This window comes from Macaca nemestrina, chromosome 9, assembly GCF_043159975.1.
Source record: "Macaca nemestrina isolate mMacNem1 chromosome 9, mMacNem.hap1, whole genome shotgun sequence".
Classification (NCBI taxonomy): domain Eukaryota; kingdom Metazoa; phylum Chordata; class Mammalia; order Primates; family Cercopithecidae; genus Macaca; species Macaca nemestrina.
In genome coordinates this window covers 90,159,220-90,187,112 of record NC_092133.1, presented here as the reverse complement: position 1 = coordinate 90,187,112, position 27,893 = coordinate 90,159,220, and the positions used below count along the sequence as shown (strand labels likewise).

Sequence of the window (27,893 nt, the reverse complement as noted above, 5' to 3'; positions counted from 1 at the left end):
CTGAAGTGCCCAGGGGTTTCTTCTGTTCCCTCCTGCTGCCTTTGGCTCTATTACCCCTAGCCTGATGTAAGCTGATCTACTACTAAACCATCCCACGCACAATCTCCCATTGGAGGTGACCCCAAATTCACAGTATTCACAAGAAAGGTGCTTCAGTTTTTACTAACGCTAATGTCCTACTCCAGTATATACTACTGCAGCACCAATGATAAATCAGAAAGAGAACTACAGACCTGGAAAATAGAGTTACGATTCCTCCCAATGTCAAATTAAAACCAGACGTTCTCAATCCACCAGCATGCTCCCTCCGTCCTTTCCCTTCTTCCACAGTTCCCAGGCTAGGGAACAAGGTACAGCCCCATTAACAGACACTCTCTACTGGTAGAGATGAGGTCGATCGTCTGAAATGCTGAAGTGGTGCTCTTACCATTCCATTAATCAAATCATATGGGAATTATGGTGAAAAGAAAGAGCATTGGCTTCTGCATGGGAAGTTTTGGAATTCTCATCCCAAATTGACTCCGAGTCCATTTCCTTGTCTATGAAGTAGAGATAAAGCCTTGGCCTTGACTGCTTCCTTCACAGTGGTTGATGAGGATGAATGAGATAATGAAAATGAACATTTCTTCAAAAATGAGAAGGGTCAGTATGGCCTTTATTGTAACAACTATGTTTTACTTACACATTAGCAGTGGTATGAAGGGGAAGGAAAATCACACTGAAGAAGAAAGAAAATAATTTGCCTCCACGGTTTCAGGTTCCGCAGTTGACCAGAAGGCCTGGAACAAAATCATCCCTCAGGAAGATTCCCTGAGCACTGGAAGCAGGTAAGGATTCTAAGGAGAAGTGTGTTCATGTTCTTGACACAAACTTCAAGGGACACATTAGCTATTCTATAAAAGGGGTTTAGCTAAGAAGAATATTTTTTAAGTTGATTTAGCCTGCTAGTTCCAGCCAAGGTGGAGCAACCCCAATTCATCCCTAGACATCTCTCTTGAAAATAGAAAAAGAATTGCTGAACATAACATAAAAGTTGAACATAAAAAATTAAACACAGAATTACCAGATGACCCAGCAATCCAATTTCTGGGTGTTTACTCAAAAGAATTAAAAGCAGGGACTCAAACAGAGCTGTGTATCCCCACATTCATAGAAGCATTATTCACAATGGCCAAGAGGCAGATGCAACCTGAGTGTCCCATCAACAAAGGAGATAAACAAAATGCAGTACATGCATTGGAATGTCATCCAGCCTCAGAAAGGAAATCCTGACACATGCTACAACATAGATGAACTCTGAGGACGTTATTTCAAGTGAGATAAGCCAGTCACAAAAGGACAAATACTTCAAAAATCATAGCGACAGGTATGAGAATGGTGGTTTCCAGGGGCTAGGGGTAGGCAGAAATAGGGAGCTGGTGTTTAATGAATCAGTTTCAGTTTTGCAAGATGAAAAGCATTCTGGAGAAGGATGGTGGTGATGGTTGCCCCCCAACGTTAATGTACTTAGTGCTATACTAGGTGTACTTAGAACCATACACTTAAAACTGGTTAAATCATACATTTTGTGTTATGTATATTTTACTACAGTAAAAACAGTCAAATCTAGGAAGACTCTGAGAGGTGGAAAGAGCAAGGTGACTTCTTAGAGACCTTGGGACTTAGAAGACCTTGAGACTCAACATAGTGCTATGTTGAGGTGCCTGGATTTTCTATATGCTTCCATGTAATTCAGCCAAAGCACTGGAGAAGCTTGCAACCTGGAACCCCCAACCACTGCAGACAGACATGTCCCAAGAAAAGCCTGCTTCCTGCAGCTGCAGGACTGGGGAAATAGCAGTCTAACACAACAGAAGGTCTTTTTGACAATAACTATTCTTCCCCAGCCAAACATCCATGGAAAACCTTCTGCCAACAGTCAGCAGGGTGGACTAGGGAGCTGAACCCCTCTCTAAAACCTGTAAGTCCAAATCCTTCCTTGCCTCTTCCTGGCTTCTGGTGGTTTTCTGGCCACCTTTGACATTCCTTGACTTGCAGCTGCATAACTCAGATCTCTGCCTTTCTCATATTCCTCCTGTGCGGGTCTGTCTTCACATGCCGTCTTCTTCTAAGGATGCTGGTCATATGGGATTCGGGCTGCCCTACTCCATTGTAACTCCATCTTAACTAATTACATCTGAAATGGCCCTACTTTAAGGGGTCACATTTTGAAGTACTGGTGGTGAGGATTTCAGACATGCAATTCAAGCCATAGCATGTACCAATATCGGTTTCCTGTCTGTGATATCATACTGTAGTCATATAAAATGTCACTACTGGGGGAAGCGGGTAAAAGTCATGGCACTCTGTGCATCATTTTTGCAACTTCCTATGAATCTATAATTACATCAAAATCAAAAGAGTTTTAAAAATTTTTATGTTACATAAACGAAGATCAAATGGGGACTCTTACTCCATTTTCCCTCTTTATTGACACATTTTTGGGCTTTACATTTCCAACTATTTTTCATAAGGTGATCAATGTTATCCTGTTTTTCCTGTGGTTTGCCCTAAGTGTTTGCTGAATATATTGCATACTTTTAAATAAGCTGGTCAGCAGCTTTGAGACTTTGGTGATATTTCTCTTCTCATTGCAATCCCTCTTAAGAATTTCAGAAATAAATCACCAAGCCCCCTATGAAATGACAATTTCTCAACCCTGCAGATAGCAGAAGGCACGGTCATTCTGAAATATCTTCACTCCTCTTGAGTCTCAAGTTACTGTGGTCTGAGCTTGGAACAATGGTAATATTTCTTTAACTTCTTTAGGGAAGGCTTAGGTTTTGCGGTTCCTGTAAGTTCCTAGAAATGACCTGATGGGAACTAGGAACAGAGCCATGAAGAGTAGAGCCCGCTGAAAAAGGACCACTGGGGTCCAGTGCCTGCTCCTTCCTCCTGTTCACTGAGGTGCATGAGGCAGAGGGGCTCATCCTGGGATAAGCTGTAGCCCAAGGCCTGGGACATCACCCGTGCCAGGGCTTAACCCTTAGGACGAGTATGAAGAATGGGATTCCAGTACACAGGCCAATCTAGAAGTCACACAGTGGCAGAGACAATAAGGAGGCCCTACCAGCTGTGCTAAAAATCTGACCCCCGTGGGTGGGGGCAGAGGGAGTTGGGGTACTGTATTAGTTTCCCATTGCTGTGTTACAAAGCACCATGAACTCAGCAACTTAAAACACAATGTGTTTACTGTCTTATAGTTTCTGTAGATCAGAAGCTCGGGCAGGGTCCTTGGCTGAGGGTCTCACCAGGCTAAAATCAAGATGTCAGTGGGGGTACAGTCCCCTCTGGAGCTGGGTCCCCTTCCAAGTTCATGTGGTTGTTGGCCAAATTTAGTTCCTTGCAATGGAATGACCAAGTCCCAGCTTTCTTGCCAGGTGATGGCCAGAGGCTCTTCTCAGCACCTAGAGGCCATACCTGCTCCCTGCCACGCCAAGAGGCCACACACCTCTCTCCCTGGGTCCACCCAGGCAGGGCCCCTAGGGACACGAGGCTTACTTCCCCAAGACCAGCAGGGCATCCCTCTCCTATTTGGAATCTCTCTCTTTAGGAAGATCCTGTCTATTTTAAAGGCTCAGGGGATCTGCCTTTTGATCATCTCAAAGGCAACTCATCAAGGAGCTTCATTATATCTGCAAAGTTCTTCACCTTTGTACCCTCATCACTGGCAGGAATGCCGTCAGATTTGCAGCCTGGCCTCCAACCATGGGGAAGGGATTACACTGGGGCGTGTATACACGGGGTGGGAATCGTGAGGCCTCTCAGAATTCTGCCTATGACTGGTGTGGGACCCTCAGAGGGCCTGCAGTGCCCGGCTAGCCTGGGCTGGAGTCCAGGACAGAGTGCTACAGGGCTGTCCAGCAGAAGGCAAAGCAGAAACACAAGGCAGAGCCCACGCCACATTCAACCAACACAGAACAGGGCTGGGACAAGCTACAACTCAGCCACCCTGAGCACCTGGGGCCACCGGCAGGCAGCATTGATGGACACCAAGGGCTATTCAGGAGCCGTAAAGGTAGCAGAGCTGTGAGAATACCTGAGCTGTGCTAAGATTTCATGCGTAAGTCATCAAGCCTCCTGAGAAAGGAAGGCCAGCAATTTCTCAGCACTGCAGTTGGAAGAAGATGCCATCACTCTCAGAAACTGCCACTTCCCTTTAGTCTCAAACTAGTGTGGCCTGGACTTGGAAAAAGCATGGCATTTTTTGACCCTGGTTGGGAAAGACAGCTGCTGCCATCCTTCACACCCTCAGGATGGGCTCAGGCACAAGTAGTGAGACGTGCAGCTGGCAGAGTAGGACAGGCACCTGGCAGACTCAGATCCCCCAGGTACTGATCAAGAAAGGCAGGGCAATGCCAGCAAGGTCAGAAACAGGCTTCTCTGGAAAGAAATGTTGCATTCTCACAGATCTGAGGAGGCACTTTCTTCACAGGGCATACGGAGGAAGGTGCGCTGAGTCTGGGTCCAAGGGCCTGGTGAGCTGGGGAGATACCATGGCAGAGGCCAGGTGGATGGGGCAATGGTCACACTGGTTAGAAATCAGCACAACCAGCCAGGCGCGGTGGCTCATGCCTATAATTCCAGCACTTTGGGAGGCTGAGGAGGATCATGAGGTCAGGAGTTCAAGACCTGTCTGACCAACATAATGAAACCCCGTCTCTATGAAAAATGCAAAAAAAAACTAGCTGGGCGTGGTGGCGTGCCTGTAGTCCCAACTACTCAGGAGGCTGAGACACGAGAATTGCTTGAACCCAGGAGGTGGAAGTTGCAGTGAGCCAAGATAGCGCCATTACACTCCAGCCTGGCCACAGAGCGAGACTCCTTTCAAAAAAAAAAAAAAGGAAGAGAAAAAGAAATCAGCACAGCTGTGAGAACTTTGGGAGAAGATGCTCTCCTCAGATCTTAATTTTTTATTTATAAAACAGAGACAACAATACCTGTATTAAATTTTAAAATGCTTGAAAACATGGCCAGGAAGCCATAACTCATCATAACAGTGTCAGTTGTGGTTGCTGCTATCATAACCCCTGGACAAATGGGCAGCTTTGATGAACAGAGATGCTTTTGCCTTCCCTGCAGACAGCTCACACTCCTGGGCCTTTGGCTGCATATGTGACTAAACTCAAAGAAGGCCGACATTTGTTTTTTTCCATATCCTGTGCAAAACATCAAAGGCTGACAAGTGCAATTTTCTGTCTCCAGGTATTAAGATGAGGAAGACAAAGGAAGACCTGAGTCAATGACATCCACGTTCAAGCACGATTCCCCTTAGGTCTGTGATGAGGGCTGCCCTGGGACCCTGGCCCTCCATCTGCCTCCCCTCTGTGTCCCACCTTGGAATTGCTGGGCTGAGATAGGGGCAAGGAGGGAAAAGTAGGGACAGGATCCGCTGCTCCAGTTCCTCTCACCCCTGTCCCCACTCCCCTGGGCCCTCCAGGAGGAAAAGGCAGCCCAGGTGGTACCTGCTGAGTGGCGGCAGCTCATGCAAGATGGGGCCACACAGCAGCGGCATCCAAAATATGAAGGTGGAAGGCTGGGAACATCAGGAAGAATCACAGGAACTGTTGAAAGGGAAGTGAGCCGTGTGCATGCAGCATCACTGGGCTAAGTGGGCACTCACTGAGTGGGCACCAAATCCACCAAAGCCATAGGTGGGGCCACAAGAGGAATTCAGTCACCACCTGATATGGCTTGGATGTTTGCTCCCTCCAAATCTCATGTTGAAATGTGACCCTCAATGTTGCAGGTGGGCCTGGGGGAGGTGTGTGGGTGATGGTAGCCATTCCCACATGAATACCTTGTTGCCATCCTCATCTTCATAGTATCAAAGTCTCACTCTATTAGTTCCCATGAAATCTGATTGTTAAAAAGAGCCTGGCACTTCCTCCCCTCTCTCTTGCTTCCTGTCTCACGTGGTGCCTTCCCCTATGAGTGGAAGTTCCCTGAGGCCCTCACCAGAAGCAGATACTGGTGCCCCACTTCTTGTACAGCCTGCAGAACTGTGAGCCAGTAAGTCCCTTTTCTTCATGAATTGCCCAGCCTGAAGCATTCCTTTATAGTGACGCAAATGGACTAAGACACACCTGTCCTAGTTTGCCAGGGCTGCATAGCAAAGCACCACAGGCCAGGTTTGCATTGTTCCTGCAGTTCTGGGAGTGGGAGTCTGTGATCAGGTTGCTGGCAGGTTCGGTTTCTTCTCACGCCCCGCTCCTTGGCTCATAGATGCTGTCTTCTCCCTGTGTCCTCACATGGTCTTCCCTCTATGCACATTTGTGTCCTCATCGCTTCTTAGAAGGACATCAGTTGTATTGAATTAGGGCCTACCCCGATGACCTCAGTTAACTTTAATCACCTCTTTAAAGATTCTATCTCCAAACACAGTCGTATCCTGCAGTAGTGGGGGTTAGGGCTTCAACATACAAGTTTTGGGAGAACACAACTGAGCCATAATGCCACCCCAGCCCCAAAAGCCCCGAAACTGGAAGTACAGATCATTCAGTGGTCGTCTCATGTCTGCCCACATCCCCTCTCCTCTCTAGACATCCAAGCCCCTTTCTAAAGTGACTGGAAGCCACTGGGAAGCGGAAAGTCTCTGATGACTTGGAGAGCAATGTTCTAATGGATCTGTAACCATGGTAACATGCACATCAGAGAACTTTATGAAACAATGGAGAGAAGGAAGCCTGGGGTCATTTGCTGTGATGCCGCACTGGCCTGGACATCCTTGTAGATCCGGGCTTTGAGGCGGGCAGGAGGAGATGGAGCTGCCGTTTAATCCACCTGGTGGAGCAAGGCAGTGAGCAGGGCCTGTTGCCTGTGACCACAAAGTCCTGCTTTGTTCTCAGGCCCTGGGAGCAGAGCCAAGCAATGGATGCTGATGACATTTGGACTTCATTCTTAAGTTCAACACAGCAGGTCACACTGGGAATTTCTAGCTCAGAAAGGATTCACATAGGGGGATGATTTGACCCCCTTTCCCAATTGGGCACCCCATAATCAGCCGGGAAATGCACTGGGATTGGGTAGAGAGTGTGCAGGGTGGGCAGCAGCACTGGAGGCAGCATGGAGGTCATGCCAGAGTTATGGGAGAAAACATATGTCAGTTGGACCTAACTGCATCATAGAGACTTCATTGTTAGGGTCCAAAACCAGTCCAGCATCCACGGTCTGTCCTCCTGTGGGAGTGCCTGGGGACAGATCCCAAAGATCAAGACACAAAAACATCTGTGTCCAAGGGAGCCAAGGGGAAGGAGCCATCCTGGAGCTCCAGGAGAGCGCAGCACAGGCAGCCTGAAGCACCGCCCTGCACAGGGGCACCCTCCTGGCCCTGGGGCACAGGCCATCATCAAACCATCTGGACAGATGAAGGCATCTGAAGACTCACGATCGTCAGGATCCTCTCTCCAAGCACCTGCCTGACAAGTAGTCCCACCATGAGGGGAACCAAAAACCCAAAACAACCACAACCAAAAGGCTTCTTCCAGCCATGGGAAGCCAGCCAGCCCTTGCTCTGTCCAGACCTGCTCAGCCAGGATCTGCAAGGCCATCACAGCCAGCTTGGGTACATCAAGGCCCCACAACCACCCTGTGTTCTGTGAGTGCCTGCCCTATGCCTAAACTTGCCAAGAGAGAAGAACCAGAGCTGATCCCTGGCCCCACCTGAGAGGCATCTGGGCAGCTTACAGGTGGTCATCTGTGAGGGTCCAGTGCCAAGCAGCACTGCAGTAACTGTAGAATAATACATTTCTTGCAGGGGTTTGGCCTCAAGCAGGGATTTGGTTCCTCAGCCTGCAGGGCTGCTGCTGCTGTTTCTGCATCTGAGGCTGTGGCTCAGAGCCTGTATGGCAGGGCAAGCATTCAGGGAGGATGACAGATGTCAAGTATAGGAAGCAAGACTAAGTGGCCCCCACGGCTGCACAGGATCCACAAGGACCAACTGAAACTGCTTTGATCTCTAGTAGGAGAGGCCAGAGCAGGGGCTGCAGCAGGACCCGAAAGTGGCCACCAGCAGCTGCCCCACCCTGACCAGGTGAACCAAAGGGTCAGGTACAGCGGCCTGCACGGACCTATGAACAGGCAGGCTGCTCCCATGCTGCAGCCTTCTGCATCACAACATGTGCTTCAGGCTGCCTTGCAACTATTCAGAGAAGACAATTCTGAGGAATAATGGCCAGCTCAGCTAAGAGGACCCTACATAAACCCACTTAACAGGTATCCAGGGCGCAACCTAACAGGTGATCATTTCTCCTAGGAAGAGAGAGTCTGAGAGCTCCAGAAACACAACTTCAGGGAACTCAGCCGCTCTTTTAAAATGAGGTCCAGAGATCAGGAAGGCTCCAGGGAGGTGGAAGCATCTCAACTGGTTTTGGGAATCAGGTGAGAACAGGTCATGGGGGCTAAGAGGACAGAAGTTCTGACAGAGGGGTTACAGGAGCCAAGGCAGGGCAGCAATCACAGGAGAGGAGACTGTGACAGGTAGTGCACAGGCCTCGCAAAGAATCATGGGCAGCCGGCAGAGCAGGCGCGGCAGCGGCAGCGGCAGCGTCTGCTGCAGAGCTCAGAGGGGACGGTACGCAGAGATGAGCCCCAGCTTCCTCCCCGCAGGGCAAATAACCAAAAGTGAAAAACGTTTTACAGGCCATGAAGTTTCCTACTCCCTTGTGTGAAATTAAAGTCCTTGGATTAGAATCACAATATCCTTTTTTTAGATTATGTTTCAGATGCTCCTTTTTAGGTCTTGAACTCCCTATGACACTCTTACTTTTTCCCTGCTTTTTACTACACGAAGTTAATATTAAAACATAAATGAGGTTTGGACCTCCCTTTATTACTCATCAACTATAGCTGGCTTAAAATTTGAGGGTATTAGCTTTTTCCTACAGCCCAAATTAAATCGAACCTCCCTTTCTTTGTCTTCTCTCCCTCTCTACCTCTTTCCCTTCCCACCTCTTCTTTCCATCAGCCTTTGCTTAATTTGTCTTTTCTTTTTTTAATTGATTCTTACATCAAAAACCAAAAAGAATTATGATACTAATGAAGGAGGTATAACAAAAGAGAAGCAGTAGGCACATCACCACTAAACTATGACAAAAACTGCGTCTGACCCATGCCACCCCTCACTCCTGTCCACAGGCATTCTTAGTTTTTCCTGGTGGTCCCAACAAGGAGTAGAATTTAATAGTTTGCTTTATTCACTTGATAATATCATATTTTCCACTTTGCCAAATCAGCTTCCCTGTTATCATTTGCCACAAGCCTGTGGCTTTCAGGGAATGGACTAAAGTCCATGGCGGGGAAGCCTTGGCTGATGCCTCAATGTTGGTAGCTTTAAGGGAGGGTGCTTTAGACTGACTGTGATCCACAGAGAACTGCCCTCTGGTCCCAGTGAACAGTGATGGGCAGGTCTAAGAGAATTTCTTTGCCATTCGGATAACAATGTCTTAATGCACCTGAAGTGACTTGAAGAGAATGATCTGAAGAGATGCAGGTGAGGGGGGATGGTGGCTGAGGGGCTACTGGGAATTTCCCTATTCACAACTCATCTCTTCTACCAGAAGCATGTGAATCCCTACCTCCCTTCCTAATCCCTTCCCAGCGCAACCCAGCAGGACTTGCAAGGTGGAGAAGAGATGTTCGAGTTCCTCCTACAGAAGACCTTGGAAGAGATTCATACACAAAAGAAAGAAAGCAAAATAATGCTTTATGCTATTAAATTTTGCATTCCAAAACCTCAATTTTGTAATATGCAGCTTTATATGCCAAATTTGATGAAAAAAAGACATGAGACATGAAGAAAAAAGTAAAATGGCGGACATAAATCCAAACCTATGGATATTAACATTAAATATTAATGGATTAAGCAACACAAAAGACACAGATTATCAGACAGGATAAGAAAAACAAGATCCAACTATGTTACAGGAGATACACTTTAGATTCAAAGATCTAAATAGATAAATGATAAATGAGCTGAAAGTAAAAGGATGGAAAAGAAATAATCATGCAAACAACTGTAAGCACTGGAGTGGTCATACTGACATCAGACAAAATAAGCTTTCAAACAGAAATAGTTATCAGAGATAAGCAGGGACACTTTATAATAACAAAAAGGTAATTCATGAAAAAGATATAACAATTATAAACATATGTTTTTAACAGAGACCCCAAAATACACGGGGCAGAACTGATATAAATGATGAGAAAAATAGACCAATAAAAATAGTTGGCAACATCAATGTCACACTTGGAATCATGGAGAGAACAACTAGACAGGAGATCAAAAGGGAAATAGACAATTTGAACAATAATCTAAAATGCAAAACCTTCATGAGTGAAAAGATCTCCCCATAAGTCCTTAAAAGAAAAATAGCCTTTCGAGGGTTACACAGAGCACAGGTAAGAGGGAAATGGGGGTTACAGGCCCACCTTGAATACTGCTGAGCCAGGCACTCTCTGGGGAATTTATAGTCATTTATCAGAAGCTTCTGGGTCTTACGTTTCTCATACATAAAATGAGGTAAAAATGCACCATTCACCGGGTCTTTGTGGGAATTTTGAGAATGAAATACATAAAGGAAATTGATTCCTAGTCTGTGGGATGCTGTCCAATGGAAGACGTGCCAATCCTGGGCCTGTCTGCCCTCAGAGCCAGTGCAAGCCCTTTCCCCTCTCTGCATTATGGGGATGGGCTTCAGGGAAGGAGGGATTGAGCCTATTAGACAGTCATTCCTGGCTCCTGTGCCAATTGGTTTCTGGTGGCATTTACCCTAGAGAGAGGTGCTAAAAAGAGGGGTAAGAAGGGGGAAGCCAGGGTATTCCTCCATTACCATTTTCCCCACACCTAAGCACTATCTCCAGCAGACTTCCCTGAGGGTCCAGCTCCTACCAGGGAAGCCAAGACTCCAGCTTCCAAAGGGTGACCCTCGTACCTGGGCCCCATAGCACCACTTACTTACTTAGTCAGTTCAACCCAGGAAGGGTTGTGGCTCCCTCCAATGTCACTGTGCTCTGGCCTCAAAGTCTTCCTATCACCTGGGTAATGAGAGTCTTCTATTATAAATACTTAGAGTGTCCTCTCTTTTCTTTGTTGAACCTTGGATGATTAATAGGATTTTTCTCCGAAACTATGAAAAGTGTGTAGGCAGAGATTCTGTCTTCAAGCCAACCAACATTGACTGGGTTTCTGTAAACTGTTAGACCTTGAGCCAAGCCACAGAGAAGCAGCAGCAAGACAGGGCCTGCTCTACTGAACACAGAGCCTTAGCCATCTTCACCCTGCACAGAGCCTGGTGTAGAATAAGTGCCAGTGTGCACCTGTTGCTGAAAGTCTATTTCAATTGAGTTAGCATGTGTAGTGTGTGAGCTGTGCACCAGCTTCTCGGCCTGGTTTGCAGACACGTTGTATTTGATCTGTGGTGATACCCCATGAGAAACCAAGGCAGCTCACACCATGTAGTGCAGTGCTGTAAGCTTTGCCACCCTGCTATCGGCTCAAACCCTACCAGGGGTACAGCTGGCCGGTGGTCTCCCCATCAATGTCCTGCAACAACCTCCCCAAAACCAAAGTCGAACGGAGATTGGAGAATGGAGTGTCAAGAACATTTATTCATGATCACTCTTGCATTCTGAATGTGCAACATGAGTGTCTCCAAGGGGTGGTGTGGATGCTCCTCAGCCCCCAGATGAGCAAGGTGTCTACCTGGATTTTAACTATAAAGCTGCACTGTTACACTTTGTAACCTCAGGCACAGAGCCGTGGACATGCGTCGCAGGGCACTGAATCTGTCCTGCATGACTAACAACTTGGGACATGTGAGAACATTTCTGTATTGTTTACACTAAAAGAACATGTATTTTTATTTCATAACACAGAACTGACATTTGACATGTTAAGTCAATGTAAATCACTGGTGAAGTTCCTGAATTACTGTGGAAGAGTAATTAGTCCCTATGGGCCTGTCGCTTCAACAATTTGCTATTTATCTTCTTTCAGATGACAATGTGGTTTTTCTTTTTATTTAAATCTTAAAACCCATAAATACCTCTCCACCCCCACTGCATCCTTCCCCGAAGACATACCCAATTCTTGTCCACCTCTGGGTTCAGCCAAGACCTTGTGGTAACAACCACAAATGAAGCCTCGGCTCTGATGACACTTCTGCTCCTGAAATCCTCTCAGGGCCAATCTTTCTGAATCAACAACTTGACTTTATTAACTGATAAGATTGACTCTGCTTCACATTCTAGCTTATTCTTGCGTTGTTCGGATCATCCACATGCCTTAATTTGGAGAGAGGGAGAAGTGACATTTTTACCAGATTGGAGTACACTGCAGAGGCCAGTCTCTGGGGTCACATGCACAGCGGTACGACTTTCCTATTTATGTAAAAAGGAAACCAACTTTTCCCAGTCCAGGCTGTAAAGGCTCAGGACACCGTGGACAGGACGGGAGTTGCCTCGGTGATTTGCGGAACAGGAGGAGCTTTCCCTTCCAAGCTAAACAATAAGCTCCACTTTTTTAATGGCTCTTGGGTTAGAATTACTGATAAATAAGACAGAAATGTAAAAACCTCAAGTATGTGATTACCTTAAGTCTCAGGGACACTTAACTAGAATAAAGTAACCATTTACTCTATTTTAAGATTTGGGTCTCTTGGTTGTGGGGGATGTGTAAAACATAGTCATTGATTTTAACTTTCCCATCCAATAAATTTACCAATTCAGACAAATTGAAGACAAGGACAGTTTAAATCAACTTAATTCTACAGGAAAGAGTACTTTGAGTATTTCAAATATTTCCAAGTACACACAGTAACTCAAACCAGGCTGGTGAAACGTTTCCTTCTTTAGAACAAAGGGAGCTCTGGTGGTGATTTGGGGATCGCTTTGGGTTCAGAGCCTGGAGGAGTTACTCAGATTCTGAGGCAGTTTCTGACAGAAGGAAAGGTGGTAGCCTAACGCTGGGGAGGGCAGTTTCATTAATTGGGACATGTGGGGAGGTTGTTGGAGATGGACAGAGGGACATTCAGAAAGACAGAAGTGGAAGCATGGGTTTCTGAGGGGGGGGTTTCTAATGTGGCGAACAGAAGCGCAGGTAGACTTGAGCCAACAAAGGAAGCTGGGACCAGGCCATTTTCTCACAGTCACCCTGATGATGTTAGGAGCACCTTCAAGATAGGACTCGGCAGGGAAAATGTGTCATGAACGCTATGCAACCTGCGGTCATTTCTAGAGCTCAATTTAATTTTTTTCCCTTGGAAGTTATTTGGGGCACTCAGGGTACACAACCCTGAGAACATAGGCAGAGGGAGTGAAGCTTGGCCTCGCACCCAAGCACACCTGACTAGGGTCCCAGGGCTCCAGTGTTGAACTCTGCATGTGGCTCCAGTGTGGGTCACGGGGTAGGAGGTGTTAGGGATGGAAATACGATCAGGGCAGAGCTGAGGAGATAAGAGACAGCCAAAAGGGAGTGATGGGTAAATGCACAAAGGTTTCCGGGAGGGCCCTGGTGCAAGCTGGCTTCCAGGACACAGCTCTCAGGGTAGAAGGAGCCTTTCTCTGACACAGTGGACACCCAACCTTTTAAAGTGGCTGGAAGTAGGTGTCCCTGTGGCCCCTGACCACTGAGGGACTGGACAGAACAGGACTCAGACTGCGGCCCCAAAACACTAGCCCCAGGCTCAGCTGCTGAAAGCGCCGGAAGCCGCCAGGATGCAGAGCCCACATCAGGACTCCAGTCACGGACCGAAGCTGCTCCCCAATTAGCAGGGAGCTTGGCCAGGCCGGGAAGGTCACAGGCTCGTAAGTCTCATGTTCTCTGCCTTCTAGGATGGTTCTCTATGGAGGTAGCCTCGGTTACATTCTGTGTTTTGTTTGCTTACTGACAGCATCAACACAAAGAGAGAATAACAATGTCCTTCCCCACTCCACTCCAAAGAACTCCCAGAGTGAGGACCCAGACGTGCCTGAGTCGCACCCACACCCTCTGATTCATAACTTGCTATAAAAACCCCCTGGGGGAGTGTCAACCACGCTGCCAAGCAAGGTGGAGTGCTGAGAAGTGAGGGCCATTCCAACATCAGTATCACAGTCAGTCCCCCTGTTTTCCACTTCAAATTCCAAACATGTGCCTACCCCACAGTGTGGGGTAGGGGCATGGCACAATATTTCATTTCTTTTGTGAGTTGGGGTATTCAGATTGAAAAGCTACTAAACTCAAAATGTGGGCCAGGCTGTCAACATGTAATACCTGGACACTTCGGGCCTCTGTGGACTTGAAGCATCATTAAGACACATCACTTCTGTGGCCAACCTCAGGTCAGCAGTTAGCCTCATCTTCATAAATTGCCTCCCCAACAACACAATATTTCTGTGCATTCATAGCTCTGTTTGTCCTCCATAAATCAACCACAGGCCTGTTTAATTATTCCTCGGCAATTTTAAACAACATTTTTAATGAGGCAGAGAATACATGAGGGCTAGCAAACAGGGCTTAAGGGTCTGTCATGGGTCACTCTGTGTATATTTTTCAAAGTCAGGCGTTCCCAAGATAAGTCACATCTCACCCAGATCTCGAGGTTTGGCCAATGGGCTTTTGCCCTGTGTGACCAGGCAGACTCAACCATCAGGAGGCTGCTTTCTGTCAATGGCCCTGAAGTGTGTTCATTATTATAAACACACATGATGAATGAGTGTTGTGGTTATGTGAGGAATTTGGTCACCTTGGCTCTGGCTGTGAAAGCAGCAGAGCTATGGAGAAACTGAACGAAGGGCCATGCCTTCCACTGAAGCCCAGGCAGCTGGTGTTTGAGCTTCATTAACTTGGAGATCCATAAATCTCTCCGCCTGGTTTCCAGGTCAGCGAGATTGCCGGGTGGAAGAGCCTCAAGCCCTCTCAGTTATGGGAAACATCCCTGTGAGTCTACGGAAAGGTAGGCCTGGCCCCGATGTCCCATAGCCAGCAGGTCGCTCTTGAGGGAGTGGTCCAGAGGGTCCCACCATCTGATGGACCTGGGCTGGGGTATAACACTCAGCGGAGCTGCAGGAGCAGGGACGGAGTACTTGCTGCCTGGCTGTGTCTGTGCAGTGCTGGTGCTGGGGTCCCCACACAAACCCAAGCACCAGCCCTGGCACCCAGCTGAGTGGCCAGCCCACAGTCCCAGAGATGGCAAGGGCTGGCAGGGAGGCAAAGAGTGAAGGAGAAGCAGCAATTGGGCACCTGGCCCCAGAGATGCTGAAAGACAAGGGGGCCACTAGAAAGTCACAGGGAGCAGATTCCTGAGGGCCTGTCTGCAAATATTTATTTTTCTTTTTTTTGAACATTCTTAGGACCACAGAAATGGGAGCCATTTCAAGAAGGCAGACAGACTCTGCCCCCTGCCCCACCAACACCCACAGCTGTGGCTGCCTTTCTTCCTCCTCCCCATCCTCCTTTTCCATCTCCCTGCAAGCCCAGATGTCATGCTGAGCCCTGCACACGAAGTGTCTCCTTTAACCGTCATAACAACCCCATTCTACAGATGAAGACACCAGCACATTGAGGGCATGAACCACAAGCCCAGAGATACCCTGTCCCTCCACAGAGGTGGATCCAGACCTAGTCCAGACCTATTCCAGAGCCCAGCCTCGCTGCATCTGGGGCACGATGGTCCCTGGCCTGGAGTGAAGAACACGGGATCCGAAACTTCAGAGTGTGCCTCTCTGTCTCAGCCAAGCTCTCTGATCTGGAACATCCACAGGTTGTTTCTAATTGAGAAGGTACAGCAGAGCGGTTGGGGACCTGGACTCTCAAATGCAGTACAGTCGCAGGTTCTCAGCCACACGACCTGGGGAAGGCACCCAGTCACTCGCAGGCTGGCAGGAGGTTACGGAGGTCACTGAGGCACAGCCCTCACAGGAGAGGTGGGTGGCATGGGCACTCAGGAAGTTGGCTGTTATTGGTCATTATTCCTTGACACCCACTCTGCCTATTTGTTCCCTCAAACATCTTGCAAGAGAACCATGAAGAGATTGGGATTGTTGCTGATTTATGGTCATTACTGATGATGTCACGACTGTCCACTCAGGGCCCAAGGACACCAGGACAAGTTAGAAGCCCGCACAGCAATCCAGGAAGTTGTTATTTTAATCTTTAATGCTACTTTTTTTTGCCAAGCTAAACAACCTCTATCAGCCCTGTAGTATGTTAACATTTTGGGAAAAATTTACGAACTGCTCTAATCCATTTTTAGTAAAGCCCATTACCTCTGAATATAGAATCAAGGTTCCAATTAAAGCTCTGCATTAGAGAATTAAAGTTATTTGCCAAACCAGAAGAGAAAAAAAGACGATTTTTCGTAATTTTGAAGTTCGTCTGCTGAAACCAGCAGTCTCCTTCCAGCCCTCAGGCAAGTGATCAACTCATTCAACATTTCAGAGCATCAACCACAAAACAGAAAAACTTCTGGGAATCTGGAAAAAACAGTACCTCCCACCAAGGGATCTCAGACAGTCGCTAGGGCTTGCACACACACATATGCACGCATATACACACACTCGCATGGTTACTCTAGGATCCCAACATCGGTAGTCAATGTTTTTAGAAGTAGAAATAAATCCCAATTTCTTCCACTTTGGAAGCTTATAGAAGGCAGGCTTTGTAGGAGAAGTTATTTCAGCTAGGTTTAAAAGTTTTTGTATGGTTTTGCTGGATAGAAATGGATGGGCAAAAACACAGAGGTTGAGAAGTGGGTGGGTTCTCAATGATGCTGAGGGCCAGGACCATCTGTGTCTGGAGACGGCAGGCGGGAGTACAGAGATGATGCTAGAAAACGTCCCGAATACATGTTATGATGCTAGGCATTTATTCTGATGGGCGTATTTTACTTCTGACAGCTCTCTGCAAAATCTCCAGCTCCTGCCTTTCTGGGCCTTCAGAATCCAGAAATGTATGGGAGCCATGGACAGCGCAGGCAGGGCAGGAGGCCTTTCCGGGCACTGGGCTGCCCTGCCATGGGCCACACGCTGCGCTTCTCAGCACCCATGGTTGTGTCACTTTCATTGGTGGTGCTGGCTTTAGGAGGATGTTGGGGACTCTTTCTGACTCTCCTTGTCAAGATGCCCACATTCTTTGTTAAGGAGCCATCTTCTTTCCTGGGGTCCCCTCTGCCCTCTCAGTTCTAGGATGGTGGAACTATCTGATAAGCTAAGTTTTCCAGGGTAGCCCAGGAGGGAAGGCAGTGCATGGTTGCACGGAACCTTGTCTGGAGATGCAGAATGAAGACCTACAGCCATGCAACCTCCCTTTACTCAGGTCTTTCCAATAGAGAAACTATTAGCCCCCAGGCCTGTGCATGAGGACAAAGAGCAACAAAGAAATGACAAACAGAGTTCGGTTCTAGGATGCCTGAAGAACAAAGGGGCATTTCATTTTGAGATGGGAACTGGGGACCCGGGGGCCCTGTCTGTTGCAATGACCCTTGGCTTCTGGAAGTGAGGGATGGCCCTTACCCAGCTCAGGCATCACAAAAAATCCTCAGCCAAGCAGCTAGGAGCCCTTAGGGGCATTGTCAGTGTTGTCCTGCTGCCGGCTCCCTGGCCAGATGGGAGCCCAGATCACCATGCCAGGTTCTTGAGGGCAGACCCTGCAGGCTGCTGAGTGAGCTGAGGAGGGTCAGGAGATACCTCCACTGACAGCTTTTGGCTGGTCAGTGAGTGCCCGTGACCTTGGAGGAGGAGCCCAAGGTTCTGCCAGGCTCTGTCCCCTGTAAATTATTACATGGCCACCTTGTGGCTCAGAGGGCCCTACCTACTATATGAAAATGACATATCTTGAATGATTTATTTATGTGTTTAACAATCACCTAATGAGCACACGTGGCCATGTGATTCCTCCCCTTGAGCTCACAATCTAATAAAAAAATATATAAGTCATTTCAGTGCAGTCTAGTGCATGCATTACCAGCATGTCCACACGACAGGGGTTGTTACAAAGGAGTATGGGATTCCCTTCAGGCAAGCAGGGACGTGTAGAGGCTGGATAAGCCTCCTCAGCGAGGCGATGCTCTAGACTTCTGGGTAGGAGTGTGCTCGGCAGATGTCTGTGCAGCCTGATTCCAGCAGAAGGAACACCAACTCTACTGTCCACACTTGGAACACTGGAGAGGGAAAGGGGACGCTGTTACCAATGATAATCAAATGGTAGGCATAAACCGGCGCTGTCCCCAGCCGTGTGGGACACGTGTTCGCCCTGTGTCTAAACAGAGTGTGCACAGGCATTGGAGGCATGAACAACATCTATTGAATTTGGGCTGTTAGTAACAAAAACCCTTGCTAAGTGTGTGTAACTCGAGTCCAAGTTGACCTCCAGGTGAGTTGCCGTTCAGCATCTTAATGCTTCCACCAGGGACCCAGCTGCCTTCTCCCCACGTGTTTCACTGTCCTTACCCTCAGCTTCACCCCAGTGCTGTGGCCCCAGTGGTCTCACACAGCTAACAGCAACAGGCTACAGGCTCTCTTAGCCACACCAGCGAGACAGAGAGGAAGTCATCTTCCCTTCAGCCTGTCTCTCCACCCCAGGTCAATTACCCTGGGGATGCTGCGTGCAGAGAAGGGAGACAAGTCGCCCTCCTCCCAGGAGCTGAGCAGGGGGTAATGGGGCATGAGGAGAGAGGAGGAGAGCAGCGCAGGGTGGGCAATCAGCAGTGCCCACCGCCAGGACAATTCCAGATTCCTGGAGCTACAGGCAGGGACAGGGGTCATAGGGGAAGGGGAAGAACATCAGAGTAGACAGAGGAGGGAGCATATTCTGAACAGTCCTGTCTGCTTTTCATGGAAAGTCAGGTTGAATTTAAGCTTTGCGCGTTTAGAGAACTCACCCTTGATGTAACATGGAGGGTGGACTAGGACTGGGCACATTATAGGCGGGAAATCAACAGTCATGCTATGGCAAAATTCAGGTGAAGGGTGGTGTGGCAGGAATTTGGGTAGCCAGGAGGAGAAGGGGGAATGGAGAAATATTCAGCTAGTTCCCACATCCAGAGGACTGCATGAGGGATTCCAGGACAATCCCCTGATTTCTGAATCCGAGAGCTGTGTGAGCACCCCCACCATTAATAAAGTTATATAATTCAGATAAATGAGCACATATCTTTGGTGTGAGAGGCTGCGGACTGGATGGATATTGAGTTTGAGGCAAGTTGAGCTTGAAGTACTTTGGAGTATGTGCAGGGACAGAGCTAGACTTTGGGAGTGAGTTGGAGCTGAGGACATTATCCTGGGAGCCATTGGCTGGCAGAGGGCAGCTGGAACCTTTGGCTAGCGGATGAGGATGACTCCTGGGGAGTATTGGCCTTTCAAACTGGCTTTGTCTCCTTGGCCATGTTGGGAACAGGCTCGTCAACTGAGACTGAGGCAGAAGGATTAATGCTATGAGTTCAGAAAGGTCTGAAGTGACCTTTTAGGGAACGGGGAGAAGGAGCTTCCTCACAGTAGGACCCTATGAGAGCAGCAAATCAACCAACTTCAGACAGAACCTTCTGGATTCCTGTTTATCATCCCTGTACTGAGGGCTCTGCATCAAGGCTGACTGCTCCCTCCTCTGGATCCCAGATCTGGATGTATAAACATTTTCTGGGCATCTCTTTGCACTGTGGGGAGGTTGAAGTCAGGGTCTACCCTTCCCCACCTCTCTGTCCCTGCAGTGAGCAGGTAACTATGCATACAGTGGGTACTTGGTAAATATTTGATGCTTAAGTGAATGATGGAATGGGTGCCTCTGATGAGGGCGCTGTTCACCCAGCCAGTCTGGTAGGTAGGCTTTCCTGCTCTGCCAGTCTCAAGGCTGCCACTCTCTGTGGCCATGTTGAAGGGCATGAAGCCAGGGGCTTAGAGAGCTTCTCTGCTCCCTAGGGTACTGAGATAGCAGCCAGGCAGGGCATGTTTCTGGTCACAGGCTTAGGAGAAAGGCCAGGATCCTACAGGGTTCACGGCCCTGGTATAGTCTGACCCCGGCAGTGAGAAGGCACAACCCAAGCACAGCTGCTGCTCCTCTCCATTCAGGATGGGAGGTTCAAGGCAGCACTAAACAATGCCAGGACCCAGGAGGCAGGCGCAGTGAGCAGGGTCCTGTCTTGCACAGTGTGGTGGCATCTGGAAGTCTGATACCCATTTCTCTTGCTCCCTGGATGACCCCAATCCCTGAGGACTTTAATGAAGAACATCACATTCCTTTGTGTGGTGTCAAGGGCCCCTGCGGCCTCACCTCTGATTACTACAGGGTTCATCCTACCATTCCTTGCTCCCCATGGTCCAAATCCAGGAAGCCCATTCCCTGGCCCACCCCAGGCCTCCCTCCATGACATGCCGAGCTCCTCCCACACCTGGCTTTGTGGTCACATCCTCAAGCAAAAGCCCTCCCATCTGGGTTAGCTGGCTGCCCCCAGAAGTCTCTGTGCACAATGCTGAATGCAAATATCAGAGCGTAGGGGGCTGCAGGCTCCACAGAAACAGTTTTCTTGGCATGCTTGGTCTGTACTTAGCCAACGTTAATAATAATGAGCAGGTGAGAGGACGGCCCTGTGAGATAGGAGGGTCTTCTGCACTAAACTCACTGTCCAGGGATTTCCCTCAGCCTCCATCTGATGCCCGTCAGTCTTAACGGACCAGGCATGGGTTAAATGTTCACCAATGGTAACTGCACCCCAATAACACAGACTCTTTGTGGTACAATGCACAGTGCATTGGAGTAGAGCCACAAGGCCTGGCTTTACCACTACCGAGTCAATGTGACTGTTGACAAGTCTTGTCACCGCTCTGATCCTTTGTCTCCTCTTCTGTATATGGGATCACCGTACATTGCTCATAGGGTCGCAGCAACACATACATAGAAAGACTGGGTTTTTACAAGATGTGCCACCTCACCCAGCGGTGAAGCCTCCTCTTTTTCTAAAACCCGGGCAAAGACACATGTCAAGCTTGCCTTGTTAGCACAGTTGAAATTGGGGTAATCTTAGCCCTCCCAATCTATCAAAAAATGGGCCCTAACTGGATGGAGATCATGTTAAGTTTTAGGGTACATCAATGGATATTGTTCTTGGAAGGATTCTGGAGTGAGACACTTCTCCTTTAGGGGTCTGGGTGAGAGTACTCCCTATTTTGAGGGGCCCTGGACTGAGGTACTTTTTCTGGGGAGCTTCAATGGACCACTCTTCTTTTGGAGACTGTGGAGTGAAACGTTCTTCAGTTGGATAGATATAACCTGTTGGTGCAGATCTCTGGCAAATGAAACACCACCCCCATGGAAACTGCTCTGCAAAGACCACTGTTTGGATTGAACTGTGTCCCCCAAAAAGATAGGTTGAAGCCCTACTCCTGGTACCTGTGAATGTGACTTTATTTGGAAATAGGATCTCTGCGCATGTAATCAAGTTAAAATGAGGTCATTAGGGTATGCCCTAATCCAACAACTGGCATCCTCATAGGAAGAGGTAAAGAGATACAGTCATAGACAGAAAGGAACAGTACACCCCATAGCTGCAAGTATTGGCACGATGCTGCCACAAGCCAAGGAGCCCCCGGGCTACCAGAAGCTGGAAGAGGAAAGGAAGGATCTTTCCCTGGAAGCTTTGGAGACAGCATGGCCCTGTCAACATCTTGGTTTTGGACTTCAGGACTCCAGAACTGTGAGAGAATACATTTCTGTTGTTTAAGACACCCAGAGTGTGGGACATTGTTATGCAGCCCTAGCAAACTCACAACCACCTGCAAGCAAATAGAACTTTCTGCCCGTTGCATGCAGGAGCTCCCTGCTGTGATGACAGGGTGAGCAGCCCTGCTGAAACTCCCTGTGCTATGGGGCAGTACTCTGTCCACTGTCCCCCCAGTCCCTGAGCTCTGACAACTCCTTCCCTGCCATGCCCTCCTCCTCCACGCCCTGCTCAAGTACAGTGCCTCCCCAGAGAGCTGCTCCAGCTAAATTAAAGCACACACCCCTGTGAAGGCTGAAAGCACAGTGGGGGGTTTGGTCCTGTTGTTTGTAACTACTGTTTCTTCTCTTATCTCCAGTTAGTCTCAACAATCATTTTACTGAGCACCTGCTATGTGACTGTCGCTGCCCTGGGCCCGTGGGACTCGGCAGCAACAGGGAAGACATGTGGAGCTGACGCTCTGGTAACTGAGCTGAGGACAGGGAGGTGGAAGAAGGGGCAGGTCAGGAACAGAAAACACACTGAACACAGACAACTAAGATCGTCTCTGGTTGTAAGAAGTGCTATAAAAAATAGCATCTCAGGTGGTAGAGAGTGGCACACATTAGGAGCGCTCTCTCTGAGGGCGTAACCTTTGATGGGAATGGCAGGGCCTCCTGGGAGGTCGCTGCAGGCACAGAACAGCTTCATCAATGGCCCTGAAGAAGAACAAGCACATTTTCCTTAAGGAAAAGGAAGAAAGTCCAGGGGCTGGAGTCAAGCGCCTGAATGGAGAACTTGAGGACATGCATTTGAAGGCTCAGGTATTTATGTTTTTTCCTATTACTTTTTATTATTTCTTTAATTCTAAAAACTGGAAATACAAACTTAAAACTGCAGGAAAACATTAAAAATCAGCTTCAGCAATCTCCCCAGGGACAACAACTAGAACCGTTTTAAGGGTGTTGCCTTCTATATCAGTGGTTCCCAAAGTGTGGTTCCTGAACCAGCAGCAATCAGTACTACTTAGCAAGTTCTTAGAAATGCAGATTCCTGGCCCCACCTCAGACCTACTGAATCAGAAACCCTGGGTTCAGAGCCCTGCAATCTATGTATTAAAGACACCTCCCCACCACCAGGTGATTCTGATGCCTGCTGGAGTTTGAGAAGCACTGATTGTTTCTACCAGTTCTCTATTACCTGCAGCTGGGTTGCACATTGGCCAAGTACGTTGGGAGAGGCCAGAGCTTAAAACATACCTTCCAACTGAGGTTGCACATTCACTGACCAACAGACCAGCTGTAGGAAGGGACATATGCAAGACCACAGAAGTCTGTCACAGCAAGCTGGTACAGCACAGAAGACAGATGGGACCCTGCAGAAAGGACACCAGGCACAGATAGGAGCCAGAGCCACGTGCAGTTGGACAGCTGGCAGTGAGCATTAGGAAGGCTTATCATCGAGGGGCCGAGTCCACTGGGGGTGCTGTGTATGCAAATCTCTCACAAGGACACAGGAAAGGTGAGATAACACTCCAGGGCATAGATGCTCTGAGCAGCAGTCTCCCACAGCAATATTCAGAGGCAGAGAAAATGCAACACCTCCATTATAAGAATCAGGACCCTCTTGGCCTTGGGTGGGACTAGCTGCAAGGCCAGTGCTGGTCTCTTTGTGTTGGGTGGAAATTGTGATCTTCTTCCTGCCTCACCACAGGACTGGCTATCAGTCCCTGCAAGCATCCCTAGTAAGGTGTTCCCTTTCTATGCTAAAATAGTAACACTCTCACAAGTCTCTTGACTCCCTGACTCAATCATCACTGCTGATGCTGGGAGCAACCTGCGAGGTCCCTTGTGTAGCGCCCCTCAGCTCCCCATGAGCCCCCTTTCTGGAAGGCCATCAACACCAAAATAAGCAGGACTCAACAGGGGCTTTCGATAATCTTCATGGAATGGCATGACTCGAAGCACCAGCACTTGGTTTGTTGAAGAAGTCTCTAGGCTTTCAATCAGAATGTTTTTACTGTAATTGTCCCACAGTTCTGATAAACTTCCAGTCAGCCTTGAATCAGAAAATTAGAAAGCATGAAAGACAGTAACTACAGACACACAGGCTGCCAAAAAAGTAAAGCAGAAATGACTGACTGGCCAAAGGCAAGGAAAGAAAATGAAAAGCTAGAAAATCCAAGCTAAAAAGTTCTGGGACTATATTATATGGGAGAATAAACCTTCATAACATTCAGTTGTAGAACTGTGTTGTGATGGTTTTTGAAGGATTAGAGAGCAGATTTTGCTCCATCTTCAAAAAGATCATAGGGCGGTGCAGATGGGGACATGAAAAGTGGTGTTGGGAGGAGCTCAGCAAACCCTCTCCCCAGCAAAACAAACTTTTAACTGGAGAACATTTCACAAAACAATGATTTAAAGTCTCTGGGAATTGTCCTAAGGGCATATGGTAGATAGGAAACGTTTGTTCAAGAAATTCTACTAAATCTTAGTAATAACAGTGAAAGTCTGTGACATCTGAGTCACGACCAGCTCCCATGCCCACCCTCGGCTCAGGATGGAAGCTCTACTCTAAGTGGGTATGGCCAAGAACGTGGGGCTTCCTCTCCCTCAAGATCCAAGTCTAGGGCCACAGTTTCACTCAGGATGGAGAAGTTGTCAGCCAATCTTACAGCCCTACCCAGCTCTGTGCTGCAGGAGCTCTATTCCAGGCAGGTGTGCCTAAGAGGACCAGGGTTCCCTTCCTGAACTCGGGCCCCACTTATAAGGCTGAGAACATGGGACCCTGATCACCCCTGCCCCAGCTCACTTGCAGGGTGGCAGCTCAATGCTAGGAGAGGCAAGAGGAGAAGATCTCACTCATAGAGCAGAGGCATCTCTCCAGGAGAAAAGGGCCACTATCCCCATCCTTAGCTCTGGTTTTTATGGCATAGAGATTCTGCCCAAAAGGAGAAGGGGGTTTTAAGAAAAGGAAGACCCTCAACTCTCTTTAAAGGGATGGACATTATTTATCATATAGTTTGAGAGAAGAATGCCTAAGGGCATTGTTAAAAGCAGTGGAGATCTTGGTGATGAATAAGAGGAGGCTGTCTCTCCATGACAGTAGTAGCAGCAAGCAAGATGGTATACCAGTTAGAAGTTTAACAGACGAACCAGAGAAAGAGACTGCTAAGAAGAGCCCTCCTTGGGTCAGTGCAAGACATGAAGATGGGAACACCTTGCTCCTGCAAAAAGACATGGCTTTAATTGAATTAGACTAAGAAGCATTATATACCAAGGTATTTTTTTAAAAACAATAGAGCAAACAGCAATTACTGGAGGCTAATATCTGTGTGAGACATGAATAGAGGCAGACTAGCTGGAAGCTTAACAGGCAGATCAGGGAAAGAGAGTCAAAGTGCACCCAACTAAACCACAGATCTATGCTGGCCAAGGAGACTGACTGCCTTCCCAAGGCTGCACCCTCAGAGCAGAGACATCAGAGACTCCACACTGCAGGGAAACAGACATCACAGAACTAGTCAAAAGGCAAAAGCAAAGAGAAAACCTTGAACACAGAACAAGAAAAGTGACTCATCACATACAAGGGAACCCCAGGAAGGCTAACAGCTGACTTCTCCTCAGAAACAATGGAGGCCAGAGGTAGTGGGATTCCAAATACAGAAAGAAAAAGAATTGTCAGTCAAGAACCTTACAACCAGGAAAACACTTTCACAAATGAAGGCTAAGTAAAGAAAATCCTAAATTAATAAAAAATGAGATTATTCAATGTTAGAAGGTCTTCTCTGAAATAAATCCTAAAATAATCTCTCAGGCTAACAGCAGATAACTTCAGGAAGTATTTCAAATCCACACAATAAAACAAACACTGCCAATAAAGGTAATTATGTAGATAATTATAAAAGGCAGTATAACTGCAGATTTTTCTCTTTTCTTCTCTTAGTATATTTTTTAAAAAACAATTACATAAGAAAAGGTGTATAATTGTATCATTGGGTCTATAACACATAGAAATGTAGTGTATTTGAAAATACCAAAACAAAGGAGATCAATGGAGAAAAGGTCATATGGGAAAGGAGACGACACCAAATAGTAACTCAGATCCACAGGAAGAAATGAAGAGAACCAGAAATGACAATAATGCATCCTTATGTTTCTATTAATAACTTACATAGAAGTTATAATATATACAACAATAATAAAAGAAATGACAGGAGCAAGGGAAAAAGCTATATAGAAGTAAAGTTTTTGTATCTTACAAAAATTAAATTAATTTAAATCTAAATTAGATTAAGATGTATATTGTAAGCACCAGAACAACCACTAAGAAAATAATTCAAAAGAAGCTTAAAAATTTATTAAAGGAATTAAAATATTAAGTAGGAAATATTCATTTAATGCAAGAGAAAGTGGTAAAGGAGGAACAGAGGAAGAGGAAAAGAAATGAGACACAAAAAACAAAAAGTAAAATGGCAGGCATAAATTCAACTATATCAATAACAACATTAAAAGGAAATACTTTAAACAATCCAATCAAAAGGCAGATATTTTAAGACCAGATGACACCAAAATCCACAGGCAAAATCCTACAGGAGACACTTTAGATTCAAAGACACAAACAAGTTGAACTTGAAGGAACGTAAAAAGTCGTGTCAAACAGCAACAATAAGAGAGCTGGAATGACTATACAAATATCAGACAATACAGACCTTAAGGCAAAAAAAAAAAAAAAAAAACCCGTTACTAGAGATGTGAGAGAGAAATTCTATCATGATAAATAAGGTCAATCCATTAGGATACTGTAACAATTATAAGCACAGGCACCTAACAACAGAGCCTCAACTCAGATGAATCAAAAACTGACAGAACTGAAGGAAGACAGTGACAATTTGGTAATATCAGCTGGAGACTTTCATACCTCATTTTCAGTAAAGGTAGGAGAACTAGACAGATAAAAAAGCATACAGAAGACTAGAAATCACTACAAACCAATTCGACGTAAGAGACATCTATAGAATAATCCAACAATAACAGAATACACATTCTTCTCAAGTGCACATGGAACATTCTTCAGGATTTGCTACACCCTAAGCAAGGATCAATACATGTAAAGAAATTTAAATCTATACCAAGTGTTTCTCTAATCACAATGATATAGGAAATCAATAGAAATAAAGAAATTTAGGAAATTCACAAATATGTGGAAATTACATATTATTAAATAACCAATAGATTAAAGGAGAAATCACATGGGAAATTAAAAGATACCTGAGATAAATGAAAATAAAAACACAACATAGAAAAATTTCTGGGCCACATGTGAAGCAGTGCTTGGAAGAAAGGGGGATTTATAGCTCTAAATGCTTATAAATTGAAAAGAAGAAAGGTATCAAACCATTATTAAACCAAGCACCCCTGGTGGTCTAGTGGTTAGGATTCACTGTTCTCAAATCATTAAACTAACATTCCATCTTAGAAACTAGAAAAGAAGATAAACTAAACCCAAAAGAAAACAGAAGGAAGGAAATAAAAGCATTAGAAAAGAAATAAATAAGATAGAGAATAGAAGAATAAACAAGAAAAATCACTAAACCCAAAAGTTGGTCCCTGGAAAGTATCAACAAAGTTGACAAACTTTTTGTTAGACTGACCAATAAATAAGAGAAGATTCAAATTACCAAAATCAAAAATAATAGAGGGCATCACTACTATTGGAGAAACAGAAGAGATTATAGAAGAATTCTATGTACAATTGTATGGCAACAAATTAGATAACCTAGATAAAATGTACAAATACCTAGAAACATACAAACTACTAGGACTGACTCAAGAAGAAATAGAAAATATGAATAGACACAATAGCAAAAACATGGAACCAACTAATGCACCCATCAATGGTGGATTGGATTTTTTAAATGTGGTACACATACACCACAGAATACTATGCAGCCATAAAAAGAAGGAAATCGTGTCTTGTGAAGCAACATGAATCCAGCTGAAGGTCATAATCCTAAGTAAACTAATGCTGAAACAGAAAACCAAATACTGCATGTTCTCACTTATTAGTAGTAGCTAAACACTGGGTACACATAGACATATAGACGGGAAGAGTAAACACGGGACTACTGGAGGGGAGACAGAAAGGAGCAGGAAAAGGCAAAAAAACTACCTATTGGGTATTATGCTC

General features: G+C 46.6%; 1 long non-coding RNA gene across 1 annotated transcript; it reads left to right on the top strand.

Annotated features, from left to right (window-relative positions):
• The first annotated feature begins 8,277 nt into the window (after positions 1 to 8,277).
• On the top strand, positions 8,278 to 9,770 carry LOC105486593 (uncharacterized). Its single transcript, XR_011608004.1, has 2 exons — positions 8,278 to 8,418; positions 9,638 to 9,770. It is a non-coding gene; the product is annotated as an uncharacterized lncRNA (long non-coding RNA).
• The last annotated feature ends 18,123 nt before the right edge of the window (positions 9,771 to 27,893 follow it).